Raw genomic sequence first — 18646 nt, 5'->3', positions numbered from 1 at the left:
ACAGAGAAGATTAGACAAATCAAAAACAACACAACAAAAAACTATTACTGTACAAAAGATGTGCTGAGAGTGGGGGAGGGAAGGGAAATGTTAGTACCGGTACTTAGTAGAGGGTGCCAAAATAATAATGAAACAATCTTACCTCTGCTATTTCTTAATGACTAAGAAATACCTCTGTTCCAGCGTTGTTGGGATGCTGTTCCAATCCAATGTGCTCAGCCGCCTCCAAGTCCTTATTCCACCATCTCCAACGATGAGGTCCCGGCAAAGAGAAAACAGAGAAGATTAGACAAATCAAAAACAACACAACACAACAAAAAACTATTACTGTACAAAAGATGTGCTGAGAGTGGGGGAGGGAAGGGAAATGTTAGTACTTAGTAGGGGTGCCAAAATAATAATGAAACGATCTTACCTCTGCTATTTCTTAATGACTAAGAAATACCTCCATTCCAGCGTTGTTGGGATGCTGTTCCGATCCAATATGCCCAGCCGCCTCCAAGTCCTATTCCACCATCTCCAACGATGAGGTCCCGGCAAAGAGAAAACAGAGAAGATTAGACAAATCAAAAACAACACAACAAAAAACCATTTCTGTACAAAAGATGTGCTGAGAGTGGGGGAGGCTAGGGAAATGTTAGTACTTAGTAGGGGGTGCCAAAATGATAATGAAACGATCTTACCTCTGCTATTTCTTATTGACTAAGAAATACCTCCGTTCCAGCGTTGTTGGGATGCTGTTCCAATCCAATGTGCCCAGTCGCCTCCAAGTCCTTATTCCACCATCTCCAACGATGAGGTCCCGGCAAAGAGAAAACAGAGAAGATTAGACAAATCAAAAACAACACAACAAAAAACTATTACTGTACAAAAGATGTGCTGAGAGTGGGGGAGGGAAGGGAAATGTTAGTACTTAGTAGGGGGTGCCAAAATAATAATGAAACGATCTTACCTCTGCTATTTCTTAATGACTAAGAAATACCTCCGTTCCAGCGTTGTTGGGATGCTGTTCAATCCAATGTGCCCAGCCGCCTCCAAGTCCTTATTCCACCATCTCCAACGATGAGGTCCCGGCAAAGAGAAAACAGAGAAGATTAGACAAATCAAAAACAACACAACAAAAAACTATTACTGTACAAAAGATGTGCTGAGAGTGGGGGAGGGAAGGGAAATGTTGGTACTTAGTAGGGGTGCCAAAATAATAATGAAACGATCTTACCTCTGCTATTTCTTAATGACTAAGAAATACCTTCATTCCAGCGTTGTTGGGATGCTGTTCCAATCCAATGTGCCCAGCCGCCTCCAAGTCCTTATTCCACCATCTCCAACGATGAGGTCCCAGCAAAGAGAAAACAGAGAAGATTAGACAAATTGAAAATAACACAACACAACAAAAAACTATTACTGTACAAAAGATGTGCTGAGAGTGGGGGAAGGAAGGGAAATGTTAGTACCGGTACTTAGTAGGAGTGCCAAATATTAATGAAACGATCTTACCTCTGCTATTTCTTAATGACTAAGAAATACCTCCATTCCAGCGTTGTTGGGATGCTGTTCCAATCCAATGTGCCCAGCCGCCTCCAAGTCCTTATTCCACCATCTCCAACGATGAGGGCTCCCGGCAAAGAGAAAACAGAGAAGATTAGACAAATTGAAAATAACACAACACAACAAAAAACTATTACTGTACAAAAGATGTGCTGAGAGTGGGGGAAGGAAGGGAAATGTTAGTACCGGTACTTAGTAGGAGTGCCAAATATTAATGAAACGATCTTACCTCTGCTATTTCTTAATGACTAAGAAATACCTCCATTCCAGCGTTGTTGGGATGCTGTTCCAATCCAATATGCCCAGTCGCCTCCAAGTCCTTATTCCACCATCTCCAACGATGAGGTCCCTGCAAAAAGAGCGGAGAGAAGATTTCAAATATTAAGTAGGAAACTGAAAATAAACAGTACTTTATTAGATGCCTGATATTTGACTCTGTATTGTGGATGATTTACGTACTAGTTTAATTATGAATTGGCTTATGGATTTTAACATACTAAATTTTACATTTAAAGAATACAGGTGCATGTTTGTATGAATTTAGGTTAACTGATGATCTAGCATATCTCACCACCTCCACCACTAACCACCCCCAACCCAACTTCTGCCAAGGACTGAATGATAAATATTTAAATCATGCATACAATTATCTCATTTTCAACTCCATGAACTAATTTCAATTTCATCACAATGAATGTTATCAAACTTCAGGCAAATTAAGTCTTACACCAATTACAAGAATATTCTGGTATATGTGCAAAGGGTTAATTATTCTATAGAAGCAAATCCATGCAAATGTTGTCTTTGTAGGTTTTATGGTTTCTTGGGAATGGTCCTGCTAAAAAAATTGTTTTGGTTACCACTGGAAAATGTATATCAGTTCATCCAGATAAGTCAGATGCTGCATCTGATGCATGTCTGGTTTATGTGCATCCCTACATATGTCATGTATGTAGGTGCATCCATCATACAAGTGTGGTTAAGGTAGGATTTAATTTATAGCTAATTTGCAATAGACCTACTCAAAAATCTTTAACCTCAGGTCACTTATCTAGAAATGTAGGTCAGGTCTAGCCTGTATTGAGTATCCTATGATGCATCAGCTATATTCGGTCTTACAAATTTGGATACACACGTCATTTTAGTTACTTAGAGAATGAACCTGCTCCAAAATTTTTGTTCAATCAAAATCTTGTATGTTAGACCCAGCATCTGAAGCAAATCTGGTAAGCTGCTTCCTCATTGCAAGTTCAGTCACGTACCATAGGGGTTAAAGTAACTTGGGAATACCGGTAGATCTGCTCCAAAAAATTTTAACCTGGCCACTCATCCTGAAATTTAGGTCAGTGCAAGCATCCCAAGCATCTCTAATAGATCATCATCTATGCAAGTCCCAGTCACCTGGTGGCAATTTAGTTTGGTACAGGAAGGGTTTATTATTTAGCTACTTGGACTTGGACTTGCTACTATAACTTTAACCAGAACCCCAATGTCAATGCTGGGGTAAAGCAATGCTATAGATCATCTCAACTTTGTTGTGGTAAAAAAATGAAAAATACTTACACTCATACTTAGATTTCAAATGTTAGCCTTTTCCTCTCTTTTTGTACAAGTCATTATTTTAGAGCATCGCATGTTTTAGCTAGTAACTTGCATGTAACATTTTATTTGAGGGAAAATGAAGGACTGTTCCTGTACTTCAGACATTAAAAATGTTATGCTTAAAGACATTCAGTAAATTAGTTTTAAGGGGAAGAAGGATCTTTAGCTGAAAAAATACTTGTCATTCAATTTTTTTTTATATTTTGTATATTTCTTATTAAGTATGTCCCACATATCTTAAAGCAGTTATATCATTAGGTTTCTTACCTTATTTTAGAGATATTGACTGACAAATATTATGCCCTACAGTATCTAAGTGGAGTTTTAATTCTCCATGTTGCCGGGCTCATTACTCTGTCCATAATTGGATTTTTAAAGCATATATAAAAAATATGTAAGTGAACATGTATCTTTTAAAATATTTCAGAGTATGAATTGGGTTTAAAATTCGAAAAGGCAAGTTTCATCTATCACACTGCATCTGGATAGGGAAAATTACGAACTTTTTGAGACAACTTAAACAACAAAAAACGTAATTTACAAAAAATCCTATCATTCAATATTTTTAAATTTACGTTGAAATGCAAGTCCTTCAAATTATTCAGATTAACTGTAAAAATTTCGAATGGTGAAGCTGACCTCAATATTGCACAGGACATCGTTGAAGACGACACAAGCAGGACAAAAACTTGTCATGTTTACATTTCTCGAGTACGGGAAAAACCAACTATGACGTCACACGTAAGCTAAATAAGCGAAATAAGATATACCTACATAAGATTTCCATCATCAGCCATGCAAAATTAATTTTTGTGTTCCCCGTTTCTCAAAATACTTCATCATATACTGATTATGACCTGTTTTTACATAATAATACCGCCCTTGTATTCACCGAGTATGATCTTGCTGTACTAGCAGATCGTGTATGACGTCACCGACTTGTTGGACGCGCAGTTTAAAGAAACAGAGGAGTGGATCAATCTTTTTTCATAATTTGATAATGTTTACAAGAATGTTAAACTTTTTATTTTTTTAATATAAGATGGTAATTAAAGAAAAAAAATTGTCAAAATTTTTTACAAGAACTGATGCTTTACACGTTTTGCACTTATATAAATGGAGACTATGACGTAGTTTAACAAAGTCATGTGACCATGTGTCCTTCATCCCCTTAATATGAAAATTCAGGGATAGACATTAACTTTTAGATGCACTTGTCCTTTGGGCAAGTGATCTCAGACTTGGACTTGTCCGAATGCAAAACTTGGTTGCCCAAAATTAGGGAAGAAAAATATTATTTATTACTATAAACTGAGAAGAAAAAATGTGACCAAATACACTACTGTCAACTTGGCAAGTTGAGCTACATAAAAAAGTAATTTCGATGCTTCGTTTGTACATGTGTATCACTGTCCTTGTCAATTTAATATGTTAACACACTGCCATGCAGCATTATCCCTCCGTTTTCTTTTAATAAACTTCATATTTTTAAAAATTAATTTCCGTAGAATCCTTTTGTGAATCGTGATTTTCAGAGATAACAAGCAACAGTAAAGGAAGACAATTGCTATGAAACATACATATCTGGATTGGGATACATCGTGTTACTTATATTCTGTGAATGAATTTCCTAATTAGAAGTTAACAAATTTGTTATAAGTAGAGCGTATTTATCACGAAAGAAAACAGAATAATGAACCCGATTTTTAAATGGTCCGTAACGGTATATTCTAGAAACGCTACCAGGATTTCCTAATGTAAATCAATGACAGTCATGCAGGTATCTGGCGGAAATCAAGTATTTAATTTATTATTGTTTTATTCATAAATTAATGTAAACTGACTAAATATGTACATTTCTATGAGAAAAATTCACTTGCCCGATCGGACAAGTACGTTGACAGTTTCACTTGCCCGAAATGAAGATTTACTTGTCCCGGGCAATCGGACAACCGTTAATGTCGATCCCTGCAATTCATAATCCTGGGGCCCGTTTTGTGAAGAACTTACGACCAAGACCAAAATTTAATTCTCCTAGTAACTTTCTAATTTACATTAAATAGAAAATGGTTTTAGTCTTTTTAAAAGGTATGTAGAAAGATACTTTTAAGCTTGCAATTTTAAACAGAGTCATTAATTTTGCAAAATTTACCATCAACTGAAGTTTTTGGTCTTAGTCATAAGTTCTTTTGTAAAACGGGCCACTGAAAAACAACCAAAGTTTCTGATGAGACTGTAGCTTTACTGGCTTGTATCTAACAAAGGAAGAGAAAAGTAGCACTTGCATTGAACTTGCTACTATGCAACAGTAATAAATAGTATAATGATCCTTGGTTTAGTTTTTTGGGGCAGGATTTATTGCAATTAGACTAAAAATGTAGGTAGGAGTAGCATTCTGAAAGTATTCCACAGAAGTTTCTATTTTTAGTAACAATGGCAATGTTTAACACTGTTCATCAAAATCAAAATCTGATATAAAAAATTATGTATTTAAGTGTAATCTACTTGTGTGCCAAGTTATAATGAAATCGAACCAAAACTAAAGAAAGAGGAGTCAAGTTTCGAAAGTATTTCACAGAAATTTCTATTTTTAGTAATCATGGTAACACAATTTTTTAAAATCAAAAACCGAACACAGAATTATTATCTTTGTATTCTTATGTGCCAAGTTATACTAAAATCAGACCTAAAGTGTAGAAGAAAAGTGTTTTGGAAGTATTTCACAGAAATTTTTATTTTTAATAACCATGGTAACACCATTCATCGAAATCAAAAACTGATATATAAAATAGTCTACTTATGTGCCAAGATACTGAAATCAGATCAAAACTGAGGAGTAGCTTTTGAAAAATTGCTAACAGACATACAGACAGCTAGACAGACAGATGGACAATAGACACCTTACTTTCACATAAGCTCTTCTGATCCCTGACCAATAAAGCTCTATACATGTATAACAAGCAACTTCAGAGAATTCTAGTCCCTCATTTTTGGGTCTAATTGGTTAGGATGTTATCATTTGGAGCTTAATATAACTGTCTCTGTCCTGGCTTGTCAGAACATACATCATGCACAAAAATGTTTTATATTTAAAAAAAAAATGTTCTGGTGCAAGATATGGCCAAGATTAGAGTTATTGGAAGTTATTAGTTAAACTGGTCTATGTCATGAGGACAAAAAATCATAGTAATTCTGAAATGTCTTTTCACAATTAATGGTTATTATGAAAAAAATATGAATATCATAACTGTCTTAATTGTCTCTTCAGATGCAAGTTAAAGCTAAGGTAAAACATAGGTCTAATTTCAAGGTCATAAGGTCAAAAAAATCAATATTCATGTCACAGACTGCTGGCATGCAAAGATATGAAAGCAAAGCCTCTTTAGGTGCAACCATAGCCAAAGTAAAAAAAAAAAATTTAAAAGTATTTCCAACTTAAGGGTCATGAGGTTAAAAATGGTTTTACTTCTTGGAAGTGATTTTCTTACAGGCCACCTGAAATCAATGGCCACTATAGTAAAGTATATATATATACTGGCCTGCTCTGAACTTTCATCACATCTTGTCTATTGAAATGTCAAATATACATAGTATTTGATCAAGCATTAAGGTCTGACGACACATTGCTCAAATATTTGTTTTGTCATCTCTTAGTAATATTCAATAAATTAATCATAATTGTCATTATCTTGTGATTCTTAAACTGTTTTCAAAATGTCTAAGTAGATAAAGATATAAAAATTGTTATATTGACAATTCAAATGATTTCCAATATAATTGTATAGTAAATACCATCCTTTAGCATCTTGAAATGCCTTGTAAAGTACCTTAATTTTTTGTGAGGGAACTTATTAAAGCAGCAATACTTCAGTGAGAAGTTCTTGGGAAAAAATATATATTATTGAGGAACGTGTCATCTGACCTTAACAGAATAATGCTATCATATTTTTCAGGAACGTATTGCAGGTAATCTGAGTTGGCAATTCTGTATTAATTGCCATCCTGTTATAACTAATGTTATGATTTTTGAAAAATGTCAATCTTCAAGGTCAAGGTCATGAGGTCAAAACTTAGCAAATAAATTTGAAAATTCCTCATCAGAAAACTGTATAAAAATAGCTGTACAAAATATGCCCAAAAAATCAATAACCAGAGGTAATTAATCAAAGATTACAAAACTCACCTTGACAATTGAAATTTATAATTAAGACGAATCTCACTCAATTTTTTTTTCTAGTTAGTGTGCATCCCGTGATCAATATATATTCATGCAAGTTTGCTTTAAAGCAAGACCATCTTCAAAAAACTTTAACCTTTTCACTCATCTGAAAAAAAGGTCAGAACCAGTATCTGAAGCAAGTTGGATTGTGTCCATCCCTATATACATCATCCATGCTAGTTTGGTTCAGGTAGCATTTAAAAAATTTAGTTCAGTTCCAGTATCTGAAGAGGTTGGGCAGTGTACATGCCCAGATGCATCATCCATGAAAGTAAAGTTCAGGTAAGGTTGACTTGGAAATGAACCTGTTTCCCAAACTGTAACCTGAAATGTAGGTCAGATCTAGCACCCAAAGCAAGTATGATAGCGTCCATCCCTAGATGCATCATCCATGCAAGTTTGGTCCAGATAAGGCTTAGAGTTAATTGAGAATGGACTTGCTTCTAAAGCTTTGACAACTACGCTAAAGCTGATGCTAATGCCAATGCTGGGGGTATAGCATATAGCGGCATGAGATTTAGAGCTTAATTTCTTAACATTGTTGCAAAAGAGCAGCAGTAATTTTGATAACTGCAAGGTTATCAGGATAAAATATTTTTGTGGGAAATGTTTGACACCTTCAATCCCCATGTTTTGTTAACCAAGCACAGTCAGTCACATGTTATTGATTCCAGTGTTTTGAGAGTGAGAAAAATGGCAGTTTCTGGTAAACAATTTGATCAAAATAACGGACAAATTTTCATTTTCGATTAATTTTGATGTCCAGTCTGTGAATAAAGGCCAAAATTACACATTTTTTGTACAGCTGGTAGACTACATATCAAGTACATGTCTGAGAAAAATGAATGAGATTAAATGTTTTTCCAGACACATTTTGGTAATGCAAGAGAAACCCAAGAAAAAACAATATTGTGATTATCTGCGAAAAATTTTCCATTAATTAGAATTTCATCTATATCTACTTCAGTATAAGGTATTGATTAGTAAATTGAATATACTGAGAAATTTTCCAAAGTATAATAACAGAATTAAAACACACAATATTGAGTTATCATAATTTACAAAATAGTAAGTAGGTATCACCACTTCAATTCATCATTTTTTGTTTTTGTAACTTTGACTTAAGTAAAAGCAATTAATCTGATTAAGAGTTCCAGACATATTCTCAAACCGTAAAAAAAAAAAAAAACATCTGTATGTGTTACCTGTTAAATTAATTTACATGTGTTTAAATTATAAAAAGTTTGGAAATTTAAATGCTACCATAACTTTCTCTATTGATCTTTATTCCTCATCAGATTGACCCTAAAGTCATAAAGAATGAGCCAGGATGCAAAGTTAATAACTTTTATTATTCTACAATGATCAGGTTGATGGCGAAAGATATTTTTAAAAGAAGTATTTTTTGTTGGCCTGAGAGGCAAGAAAAATATTCAACAAGAGGCCCATGGGCCACATTGCTCACCAGAGTTACTATGGTGCTACTGTTCTCCATCTGCAGCTTTTTAAAACTTTCATCATATATTGTAGCTCCACCTTATTCCCAGGAGTCATGGATTAAACTAGAAATATGTCCATAGGACATGAATGCCCCGCCGAGGGTATATTAGTAATGAAGCATTTTAACACAAATTGAGAAAAGTGAGGTCAAGGTCAAAGGAAAGGTCAAGGTGAAAAAATATTGATGCAGTTGAATAGCTTTCATCAGTATGTATCAGCATATGAAGTTTGACACTAATTTAAGAAAAGTGAGGTCAAGGTCAAAGGAAGAGTCAAGGTCAAAAATCGTTGATGCAGTTGAAAAGGTTACATCAGTATGTATTAGGCCAAATAAAAAAATATGTGTGGTTCCGGTTACACCTCCAAACAAATTAGGGTAGGTAGGTAGTTTTTTTTTTTTTTTTTTTTTTTTTAAATATAATAAAAGTCAAAAATATCATTGAATGTTCTTGAATTAACTATTGGTGATATTGGTGAGATAATACTATTGCTTTCTTTCAAGTGGTGACATTTGTAACTGACAAAACACTTGTACTGTGTGTTGAAATGATGTTGTCAAAGAAGGCCACCATTGCTGAACCTAAAACTAATACTGGAGCCAATGAAGGAAATCGGGGAAAATTCCGGAAATTTGAAAATTGTCAAAAAAAAGTTTAGGGTCGGGGGTATAAAATAGGAACGGTCGGGTAACCGGAACCACACATATTTTTTTATTTGGCCTTAGCATATGAAGTTTGATTAAAATATTATGAATGGTTTCTTTAAAACTGAGCTAAACACTAAAGTGAGGTCAAGGTCAAAAAATGTTGATGCAGCTGAATAGCTCTCATCAGTATGTATCAGCATATGAAGTTTGATAACACTATCTTGAATGGTATCTTTGAAACTGAGCTAAAAACTTATTTAAGAAAAGTGAGGTCAAGGTCAAAGGAAAGGTCAAGGTAAAAAATATTGATGCAGTTGGATAGCTCTCATCAGTATGTATCAGCATATGAAGTTTGTTAAAAATATCTTGAATGGTTTCATTAAAACTGAGCTAAACATTAATTTAAGAAAAGTGAGGTCAATGTCAAAAGAAAGGTCAAGGTCAAAAAATGTTGATGCAGTTGAATAGCTTACATCAGTATGTATCAACATATGAAGTTTGATTACACTATCTTGAATGGTATCTTTAAAACTGAGCTGAACACTAATTTAAGAAAAGTGAGGTCAAGGTCAAAAGAAAGGTCAAGGTCAAAAAATGTTGATGCAGTTGAATAACTTACATCAGTATATATCAACATATGAATTTTGATTACACTATCTTGAATTGTATCTTTAAAACTGAGCTAAACACTAATGTAAGAAAAGTGAGGTCAAGGTCAAAGGAAAGGCCAAGGTCAAAAAATGTTGATGCAGTTGCATAGCTCTCATCAATATCTATCAGCATATGAAGTTTGATAAAAAATATCTTGGATAGTTTCTTTGAAACTGAGCTTTGAACAGAGCTAAAGGCAAAGTGTGACGGAAGGACAGACGGATGGACGGAAGGACAGAAGGACGGAAGACGGACATGACAAACACTATATGCCCCGGCCATATTCATGGCGGGGCATAACAAATTTGAATCTACACTATCTACATCTATACAAGTATGACTTATCATGGATAATTTGTTGTTCTTGTATAAAACTAGATATGACACAAATGCCCCCCTCCCCCTTTTGACAAGCAAGTTTAAAATATGTGAAAGTAACAATAGGTGGAAATTGCACGAACATCACAAAAATATAATATCAATTTGCTGCTTTTGTTTTCTGGAATCAAAATTATGTCTATACCATAACATACATAAGCTGCATGAAATTGTGAGCATTTACAAGACAGGCAATAAAAAAAGGCAAAAAACAGTCAATAATTATAAATTTTCAAATTAGAAGAGAGCAAAACAGCCTTTAAATTTTTCATTACCCCTAATTCTTCATTTTGAAAACTGCAATGAAACTCAATGCAAAAAAATAATAACAAAATCCCCATGAAATTAATATAAATATACTGTAATTTCACCATCAACAAATTAATTTGAATTTAAAACAACAAAATATAGAAGCTATATATTGATCAAAATTCCAACTTTCCTTAAATTTAGGGCATTCTATGGCTTTAAGAAATTTAAAAGATTTTCCATATACATTTCAATGTAAAACTATGATCCCCTATTGTCCCCCTCCCCAGTGTTTTGAACAATTTAGAATTTACACTATCTCAGAAAGCTTCAATATTTCATCTTTTCTTGTCCATTACTAATTCTTGTGAAGATTTTTGATTACCTCATCCCTATTATTGCTTTTCCTTGATTATCTCCCCTTGGAAGGGGGATTGGCCCTTCATTTGAACAATTTATAATCCCCTTTAACCAAGAATGTTTTCTGTCAACTTTGGTTAAATTGACCCAGTGGTTCTTGCGAAAAAGTCAAAATTGTGAAAAGTTTACAGACGGAAGGGCAGACAGATAGATAGAAGGACAGACACCGGACAACTGGTGATCAGAAAAGCTTACTTGAGATTTCAGCTCAGGTGAGCTAAAAAAATTACTCTTGGATGTTATTGTAATATGAAAATAAGATATTCTTGGTGTATTTCTGTTGCATCCTGTCTACACCTTTAAGATTTTGCAATCAAAGTTCTATAAGATTAGTATTTGGACTTTATTGAGTAGTTGCTTAATGAAATTATTAGGTGTCTTATTTTTTTCACAAGATAATTGACTGAACATTAATAAAAAATAAACAATGTGAAGTATGAATCATACTTATTCATGCCTCACTGCACACATGGTGAACAGCTACTCAGTGGAAATTTACATCTTTTCCTTAAAGTGTTAAAAGACACATGGTTTTAAAAGATCTATGTTTTTGGTTCAGGCCTTTTTGAAAGTCCTAACTAAAAATATTAATGTGTAGTCATACTCGTGCAAATTTTTGCCCAATACAAAAAGTATATTTGTGAAAACTCATTAAAATAGCTAGATGAAGCTTTTTGTAAAGCTGAATAAAGCTATATTATAGCTAAATTCAAGCCTAATGTACCTAAATCTGATGATTGTAATGGACCTCTTAAACAGAGTTCAACTGTATAATTATCTCAATTACTGTTTGTTGACTTTATATTTCAGTAAGTAACTGCTCCAGAATTACTGATACAGTTCCATTTTTTTAAGTCTAAGAAGCTACTTTGTAATTGCCTTGCACTTCCATGGAATGTTACCTGTTGAGGACATTACATGAAGGACTACAGAGAAGCATTTCACCAGAGACAGCCATTCGATCAAAAACCTTCAAAGTGAGGACTGTCCACTTGGTATTTCCCATTTCACCACATCATCCTGGACGTACATCTGCTAAACAAGGAAAAATCATTGAAAAATGTTTTGTGTTAATATTACTGGTTAACTCAGTATATCAAATTAACCACAGTGACACTTTAAAATGTCAAATTTGTGTTATACCATTGAATAAAATACATTTAGAGACGACTGACCTGGGCTAAGAATTAATAAAAATCCAGGTATTATTTAGAACACATCAAATGATTCAAAGGATATACCTCACACGCACATTCAGCAGGGCAACTTTCATGGCGGCAATATGAACAAAAGAACAGCAGAAAATTCCCACCAAAATAAACACGTGACTAAAGATCAAAGTGCATCCAATGAAAAACAAGGTTCTATAACCTATATATTCTATTTATAACATGAAAGTGGAAAAAGAAAGCATTTGTATGCAGCGACCCAAAACTATTATATAATTAAGATTAACTGATTAATGATCTTATGAATTTTTCCAGAGTTAGCTAACTTCTAAAAAAAAAAATCCAGTCCAGAAATTTATTATTTAAAAAAAAAAACTAGACTAGACTGGATTTCTTTGCAAGTAGTTTGGTGATCTTTAGAAGGTTTAAATGTTCGACTTTCATGTTATATTACTATTGCAAGTTCATAACTTTTTCAAGATGAGAATGAATGCTCCGAAGAGAGGTAAAAATATGCACGATATGCCCCTCCCCCCCCCCCCTTCTTCGAAATAGCTTTTGCAGGTTTTGGAAGGGAGTTGACCTAGTTTAAGTTGGGAACAAACTCAATAAATATGCAGTTAACGCTAATCAATGATCTGATGATGATTTGAGATGGCAGCAGCTTTGAGTGGTGAATCTTAAGTTCTACAGCTTTTGCAGAAACACCTTTTTTGACATTAATATTACTTATAGTCAGACGACAGTTCGAATTGGTTTTCAGCTTCAGACTGTCTTTTAAAAAACATAATATTTTAATAAAACGTATGTAAGGTTTACACGCGGATCTAGAGGGGGGGGGGTCGAGGGGAAATTGCAGAGTTGTTAAAGTAAATATACTATAGCAACTAAAAGGACACCTCACCCCCGGAAAGCGCGGACCCCTGTTAAGATGGTAGGAAAAGTCATAAATATGAAGCTTGAGAAGTGAAATGGAGCGGCTAACCCCCCCCCCAAAAAAAAGAGAGAGAGACAGAGATAAATAAGTTATGCACGTTTTTGAACAAGTTTATGGAGTTCCATATACGAAAGCCAACTGCCTATAGATGATATTGCCTATTTTGTTATCTTAATAACTCTTATACGCACGCTGAAACAGTTTTAAAAATAAATCTATGATAACAAGAAATCAAAGTATTGAAACCTGGGCTTTCCAAGTTTGAGTACATTGTGAAATCGAAATTAGTACATACCGGTACTAGTATTTGAAAATCTTCCTCTCTGGCCACTGATATTTAGCAGGCAAAGTTTGAATGATTATTATAAACAATAAACCCTCTACCAAAATTTAAAATTAACGGTCCCAAACCAAATGTTTAGTCCCTAGGGTAGGGCTTAGTTAGCCATATTTATATCATGCAGTTGAAAATACATGACAATTGTACATTTATACCTTCAGGTCCGTAGCAATGGTTTCAAAAGTGGAGGGGGGAGCAACTTTCCCCAAAAAATTTGACAAGCAAATAAAAAAAAACTAAACTGACCAAAAAGGGGGCATTTCCCAAAATAATCTGACAAGCCAAAAAAAAAGGTTATTTCCTGTCCAAATCCTGGAATTTGCTCGACCTCACAATTAACATCAAAAAGTCGGGGAGGGGGGGGGGCAACCAGCATCTCAAGGAAAATTTTCTATAGCAAAAAATTATACGCAGAAAAAAGTGGGGGTGCCCCCCCCCCCCGCGTTCTACGGGCCTGACCTTTGATTTTTTTTTTCGTTATTCATAGGCATTAAGTTACAAATTGTGTGCATTATGTCCCTGTCTATCATGGGGATGAATAAATGTAAAAGTCTTTAAAATATCGTTAAAAGACCAAGTAGACTGTAGGTCATCTTACCCATAAATCTGCAAAATGTTGTGAAGAGGAAACGATATCACAAAACCTTGACATTGTGAAGATGTATACTAGGTTAACAAGTAAATTAATTGTGCATCCCCCCCCTCCCCCCCAACTGAAATTGCTAGCCTTCCTACAGGGCCTGATGTGCGGACTCCGAGCTGTGGCTTGAGACGATGGTGTAAATCAAGCCATAGAAAAGCAATGTCAAGTACTTGCGGAGAAGTAAACAGTGGGCTTTGAAAATAAAATGCAAATAAGCAAAAAAGGCCGAAAGCTTGCAAGCCATACTGACATAGTTACGCCCAAAGTCATTTTCTTTAACTCCTGGAATCAAAATCTGAGAAAAAGTTTAACGGTCTTTTTTAATAGTCTTTCACAAAGCTTGGTAATTGCGCCTCGTCAAGTTAACAAACTAACCCAACAACTTTGCTTGTGCCAATACGGGGTGCGAAAAGTGAGAAATCCGCTAAGAATGTACTATACATGTACACAACATTTTTTCCCTTATGAGTCAAATTTTTCAAAACCAGCCATACCAATTGTTTTAAAGATTTGTCTTTAATTATGAAAAATAATTTAGTAAGCATGGTATGCTATCACATGTATACCAAAACATCGCAATATAAGTTTATGAAAATGGAATTTTATAAACATACATAATGATATATACATGGAAGATAGATTTATTTTAAAACACATGGCGTTCCATTCTTGTTCATGACGTCGCATAAAGCAACTTCAAAAATGTGCAACGGTAAACTATGCTACTTTTACGTTAATATAAAACATTAATAAAGCTTTGTGCATGCATATATTGATAATTTCATAAAAATATACACTCTCTGAGAGAACTTTGGGGAATATTATTTGATATGGACACAGGGCCGAAATGGCATCAGACGAACCCTGTCCTTTAAAATAGAGTATGTTAGTTATTTCTGAACATTAAGGATGTACAACACCCCCACCCCCAACAATTTCTGTCGTTTAATTTTCACTATTTATCTTTATTTTATACATACGAAAGCCTATTAGGATCAAACTACGGTAAAAAAAAAATTTAAAGGCGTTATAACGCCTTTTTAAAAGGCGTGATAACGCCTTTTGAAAAGGCGTTATAACGCGGAAAAAGGCGTAATAACGCAAATAAAGGCGTAATTACGCCTTTCCAAAAGGCGTTATAACGCGAAAAAAGGCGTTAGTACGCCTTTCTAAAAGGCGTTATTACGCCTTTCCAAAAGGCGTTATTACGCCTTTCTAAAAGAAAGCCCAAAGCTGGTTCTGCCTATATCCTGGATTTTCAAAAGTAGAGTGTTGACTTCTCTTAATATGCATGCAAAATGCAAACAACTGTCTGCGATATGTGCAGGAATATAGAAAATACTATAATTTATAATATAATTTATAATATTAAATCTATAATCTAAATATTGCATAAATAAAGATGGCTTTGGTTCAATCTTTCATATATTTACTATTTTAGAATAACGCCTTTCCATTTTTGGATACAACTCCTTTTCAAACAGGCCGGTAGTACGAATGTGAGGGGGGGGGGGTCCCCCACCCCACTTTTTGGAAGAATAGTCTTGCTATAGTTTAAATATAAAAAATTGCTAATTACTTGGTCCCTTAACATTTTGTTGCAGTATGGTTAAACTCGGGCAAGTCATTGCATTTAAAAAAAGTTTTACCGAAAAATTAGAAAAAGTTTCCCCTCAAGTTTAGGCAGTTTATTTTTTTTCGGGGGGGGGGGGGGGTCTTGTTTTTTTGTTTGCTTGTCAATTTTATGGGACCCCCCCCCCCACTTTAAAAGCACGGGCCTGTCAAAGACATAATAATGGCCCTTCAAAAGGCATAATAACGCCTTTTTGAAAGGCGTAATAACGCCTTTTAGAAAGGCGTAATAACGCCTTATAGAAAGGCGTAATAACGCCTTTTGGAAAGGCGTAATAACGCCTTTTTTCGCGTTATAACGTCTTTTGGAAAGGCGTAATTACACCTTTATTTGCGTTATTACGCCTTTTTTCGCGTTATAACGCCTTTCGAAAAGGCGTTATAACGCCTTTTAATTTTTTTTTTACCGTAGTTTGATCCTAATAGGCTTTCGTATATACATGACTATTTATACAATGTGTATGCAAATTTTGGACAAAATCGTTCGAGTCGTATTTGGACAGGAAGTTCCAAAAGTTGCTCCCCTTTGGCTGTTCATGAGGAGGACAAAATTTTCAACCGACTAACTATAAAACCCTTGATTTTCAAAAATGTCAGGCTAGCCTAGCTGTCAAATTTTGGTGACTGATTTGTTTAACTAGCTATTAAATACACAAAGTAATTTTGTAGAGGTAAACATCATCGACAAAAATAATCTTGAAGAATTTAAACTGAAAAACTGCTTTTATTTAATGCTAAGATGAAAACTAAAATTAAATATTTTTTAATGAAAAAAAAACAAGTATCGTTTAATTTTGGAAAAAATACTTTCTTCGTGAAACTGGTTGTAAAAAATAATTTTGATATTTTTTTGTAATTTTTTAAACGACACGTTTTAAATCTACAGCGGAAAATCCCCCTTCCCCTCTCACCGTAAGTTACGTTTCTCACAGCGTCTTTCAGACATCGGACTAAAACAATGCTATAAATCTACAAATAAACATAAAAATTCCAATTGGATGAAATATACGGAGAAATAAATCGAGAAAACAGCACACTTTTTTACGCAATAGATATACACTTTTTTCAATGGGTGGCACTGTAGCTCTCTGGTCGTCCATCTCAATTTTATAGACCAGCGAGCTACAGATCTGCAGCTAGACACTATGACGCATATTTTGTACCCTTAAGACAGTGTGGTGTTTCATAGGTAGGGTTTTCCATGTCACTTTTATTTGTTTGTTTGTTTTTCAGTTTTCAAATATACAGTATATCATATAAAAATATATAGTGTATCATCTACATGCAATAAGTTGTTTTAAGAAAGAACTCTATTAGATTCTTCATTGATTTGGTCTGACAAGATGCACAGCTGCTGTCATATTTTGTTTTTTTTTTTCAAATTTACTGGGTAGCAGTAAATATACAATTTTCAACATGACAACCGTAAATTTGGTATTTACTGCCACTTGTTAAATTCAAGATTTACAACTCGACACTATAAATATTTTGATTGCAGGTTAAGTTCCATTGGGAATTCAAACTTTCACCACTATAATTTCTTGAGTTTCTTATATTACATGTTTGACCAAAAAAGTGAAACCTTACTATGAGGGCTGTAGTCGTTAAACGTCCTGCTAAAATCTAATGTGGTAGTGTCAGATAATTGGCTTCCTACTCGCTTGGGCTAGTGGGTTAACCGTTTAGCTCACTTGGTAGAGCACTGGACTGGCAAGCCAGAGGCCCCGGGTTCAGTCCCTAGCAGAGGCACAAAAATGTTTCTGTTACATTTGGCGCCCATGTAGGGACCCGGGTGTTCTCTGGCGGGTGAAAGTGATTGCCCCCAGAACTTCGTCTCACTGGCGTCGGTACTCCAAAAGAGATGAGGACATCTCATTCTCTGGAGGGGGACAATGTGGTAGTGTCAGATATATGGCTTCCTTCCAGCTTGGGCTAGTGGGTTAACCCTTTAGCTCAATTGGTAGAGCACTGGACTGGCAAGCCAGAGGCCCCGGGTTCAATCAAGGGGGGGGGGGGCAGATTGTTTATGTTTTCAACAGACTGACAATCTTTTCAATACAATCAAAGAAACTAGAAGGGGAGAGGGTACGTGATTGTCATATTCTACATTTAGTTTTTCTTTACCAATAAGAGGTTCATGTCTACTGTATGCAAAAAAAAAAAAAAAAAACAAACAAAAAAAAAACCAAAAAAAAAAACAAAAAAACAAAACAAACAAACAAACAAAAAACAAAACAAAAAAACCCCCAAAAAACAAAAAAACTCTGCATCTGGCATTCATGTGGTTTGGGCATTGCTTTCATTCAGTATTGATTACTTTACTTATTATACATGTGTGCTTTGTCACATAAATAAAGTTTGCTGATAAGCGAGAGTGAATTAAAATTTGGGGGAGGGGGGGTTCTCTTCAATTTTTGCAGAGACCTGCTTCAAATCTTGATTAATTTAGTTATACATGTATGCTTTGTCATATAAATAAAGTTTGAAAAAGTACATTGCATAGTATAAACACGATTTTTTTTGTACGAATTATATTATGTACGGTTGCTTAACTATTGCTATGTTAAATCACTTTTGATTCGCGAGGAGAATTGAATGTTCACCAATCAAAATTCATCATCTAAATTCCTTCTGCTACCAGCTCAAACATTCCGAAATATTTCTGTTGGACTTTGCATTTATTTTAAATGTAGACCTTAAGCAAAGCCCTTT

The sequence above is a fragment of the Saccostrea echinata genome, unplaced genomic scaffold, assembly GCF_033153115.1.
Source record: "Saccostrea echinata isolate AGI-Se365-2 ecotype Australia unplaced genomic scaffold, CSIRO_AGI_Sech_v1 ptg000009l, whole genome shotgun sequence".
Taxonomy (NCBI): Eukaryota; Metazoa; Mollusca; class Bivalvia; order Ostreida; family Ostreidae; genus Saccostrea; species Saccostrea echinata.
Note: the sequence above shows the minus strand (reverse complement) of the source record.